Below are 3,441 nucleotides of genomic sequence, written 5' to 3'. Positions count from 1 at the left end.
CTTGGGCTACTAGTCTAGCTTTATTTCTAACAATAACACCATTTTCATCAGATTTATTTCTAAAGACCCAACGAGTTCCAATGACATGCCTATTTTTCAGTCTAGGAACAAGTTCCCAAACTTCATTCCTCTCAAACTGGTTTAATTCTTCTTGCATAGCAAGAATCCAATGTTCATCCTCGATTGAATCATCAATCTTGGATGGTTCTATCTGAGAGACGAATGTCATGTTTAGACAAGCATCAAGCATTCTACGAGTAGTTATACATTTACTTATATCACTGATGATGTTGTCAATAGGATGATTTCGATGAGTTCTCCATTCTTTTGGTAGATCTGAGTGAATATGCTCTTCTTGAGAAGATAGATTATCATTCATTCTCAATTCTCAGGTTCAGTTGTAATATCAACAATAAAATTTTCTTTAGCATGGGAACTTGGCAAGTCGTCTTCATCACAGGATATCACATCTTTTAATACATGATTGAGCATTACTACTTTCTTTAAAACTAGTTTGAGCATTACTACTTTGTATATTTAAGAGTTTTAGGATAGAAGTACCTATAGAGACTTAATCTAATTTTCTTGAAGCTTTAATCTTCTTTGTCTTCATAAGTATTCTTCATTTTCTTCTTTTTAGTGATGTTGATGTCTTCATCAAAATATTCCCAAGGTCAGGAGCAAAGATCTTCTTCATAGTATGCATCATGTTGGTATTTGGTAAAGGAACTTATTTCGATAAGCTATGAGCTTATAAACTCATATTCGAAAAGCTGGCTTTTGTGACCTATTTTCTGTGTTTTCTTCTAGGCTCAAAAAATATTTGGTAACAGGTGGACAAAAATAGCAAAGGTGATCTCAGGTAGGTAATGCTTTTGTTCGTGCAAATACATAATAGCCATTTTGTGAAGCGTTATTTTAATCATCTAATTGAATGCTTTCAATGCAGAACGGACAATGCTGTGAAAAATCGTTTCTCCACACTCTGCAGAAAAACAGAAAATTATGAATCTTTAGCTAAAGAGAACAACAATTCAAGTAACAAGAGGACTATTTCCCAACATTGTTATAATACAGAAGCAACATCAGAATCTGAAATGCCTGTTAAGATTAGGTACGAAACACTTCCAAGTATAGAATTACACAATATCTACAAAGAACAGTGCAAAAATGTTATCCTATTGAATACAGTAGGGCTCATATCCCTGATGTTCCGGAAAAGGTCAACCCTGGAGATAGGTCACATTTACAAAATGGAACTCCAATAAATCAGCACCAAAGAGCGCCGTTTGGAGTATTAGCTCAAAATTCACATCAAGTGAACAACTTGCCGGGCCAGAATCATGTTTATAATGCCAAGTTTAGAAGTTCTGGTAGTTTTCTTTGAAAGTGAAGTTTGTTAGTTATGGAACTTAATTCTTTCATTGTGAAACCTGAAAGTAACAAGTTCATGCTTTTGCAGCTCAAAGTAACAAGATTAAGAGAGCATCCCCAAACAAGAATGACCCAGAGATAAGCGCGTTAATGCAACAAGTACAGTTACTAAGTTCACTAGCTCTATAAGTTGATCCAGGAAACATCGACCGAAGTTCACTAGATTCTAAACTTTCTCTAGTTTGAGTATTCAACACCTTACTACCATTTTCAAAAATTAATCTCTCAGTGTGTATGATGATCAAAGGCCAAAAGTATAGGTTATATGTATACAAGACTTCAAAATTATGAAAGTCAATTAAGATATTTGATACTATCTTAGTTCTTTACCATGCTGGTAGCATTAAAAGCTAATCACAAAAGTACTAGGCCTTAAATGATCCTATAATTTCCAGAATGTTTGCAACTTCTCTAGTTATGAGGTTGTTGAAGCATTTATCTCACAAGAAATTGTTAGAAATTTATAATTTATAATTAAGGTATGCATCATATATTTGATACAATAATATCTGCTATTTATTTCCGGGGTTACATTACAAGTGGCTCCCTTAGATTTCTAAAAGCTCATAACGGATATGGGCTTAATGAGTAGATACCCATCAGGTTAACCCATAGTGATAATGGGAACCCTATAAGTTAACCCATAAGAAAGGTTATGGCCCCAACACACCAAGTCCTACAAAACCTCTTTCAGAGTGAAAATGTAAGTCCCGAGAGGAATTAGAGATTTGGTTGAGGAAAGTCATTATACCACAAAACCTCTTTCAGAAACGTAGATCAAAGGAGCACATCCAGGAACATAGGTATGACACTTTGTTTCATATATGTGTAAGAATCATGAGATTCAAGATCTTAGATCGGTGTTTCACCAATCATAAGGAATTCCCAACAGAAATATGATTATAAGCTGTTCCTACCCGGCGAACCGAAGAGTCACATGCTTGGTCGCCGAGGTGGGCCCCGCGTGTTGGGACCACCAGAGTTGACCTAAGAGACAACATGCCTTCAGTACCTCACCAACCCACCTGCCAGCACGGCAGACAGGCTGCAGAACGGCTACCAAACCAACCACAGGCTAAAAGACAAGAGTGGCACAGTGTACAGTCCTGGCAGATCACCTGACACGGGAAAAAGCAACTCCCGACAATACCTTTGGTCGGCCACGCGTCGCACCACCAGCCAAGAGCCCAAAGTCAACTCTCCCTTCTATAAATAGGGATCTCTACCAACAGGAAGTATCTGAACCTTTTTACTCTTTAGCATTATTCACTCTACTACTCTTTGTCTTCATTATTCTCACATTTCCCATTCACTTAGTCCATACACTGACTTGATCGTCGGAGAACCTTTTCAGGTACCTCCACCGGCGGGTCCAGCTCTCCTACTTCATCTTTCTACTTTGACGACTATCCTCTTCTCCTTCCTCAGCAGCTGATCAATCATTATCTGTACCTTTGTGTTCTAGGAAAGAACATTGGCGCCGTCTGTGCTTCCAACTCACACCATGGTCACCACCAGAAACCGAGCTCTATCTACCAGCCAAGTCGACCCTGCCCCAAGTACTCTTCCCCCACCAAGACAACCATCCCATCAAGCCAACCGAAGCCACCATACCACTCCAGAACAACAGCCAACCACCCAACACCTTCTCCAGATGCTGGAACGCCAGGAGCGGCTCATCCAGCAACAGGCCGATGTAATACAAGAACTCCGCCAATCCAAAATAAACTCTGAAGATCACTCGGAACGCCCTGTTCGCGAAAGTAACCGTGAAGAGTCAGCGAGCGAGTCCTGCCCACCATCCCAACCATCCCCGCACCACTCTTGTGGTGCTAGACCTCCTTTTACACCTGCCATCATGGCTTACCCATTACCCTCCCATTTCAACCGCCCCACAAACATGGACTAATATGATGGGACGGCGGACCCACAAGATCACCTTGACACCTTCGAGGCTTCTATGTTATTCCATGGGGCGACCGACCCCATCATGTGCAGGGCCTTCCC

General features: G+C 40.1%; 1 long non-coding RNA gene across 1 annotated transcript; it reads left to right on the top strand.

Annotated features, from left to right (window-relative positions):
* Positions 1-835: 835 nt before the first annotated feature.
* On the top strand, positions 836-990 carry LOC109339220. The gene is made up of 2 exons (XR_002106639.1): positions 836-866; positions 950-990. It is a non-coding gene; the product is annotated as an uncharacterized LOC109339220 (long non-coding RNA).
* The last annotated feature ends 2,451 nt before the right edge of the window (positions 991-3,441 follow it).

Source organism: Lupinus angustifolius, unplaced genomic scaffold (assembly GCF_001865875.1).
Source record: "Lupinus angustifolius cultivar Tanjil unplaced genomic scaffold, LupAngTanjil_v1.0 Scaffold_61_1, whole genome shotgun sequence".
Taxonomy (NCBI): domain Eukaryota; kingdom Viridiplantae; phylum Streptophyta; class Magnoliopsida; order Fabales; family Fabaceae; genus Lupinus; species Lupinus angustifolius.
Note: the sequence above shows the minus strand (reverse complement) of the source record. Positions and strands in the feature narration are given on the sequence as shown.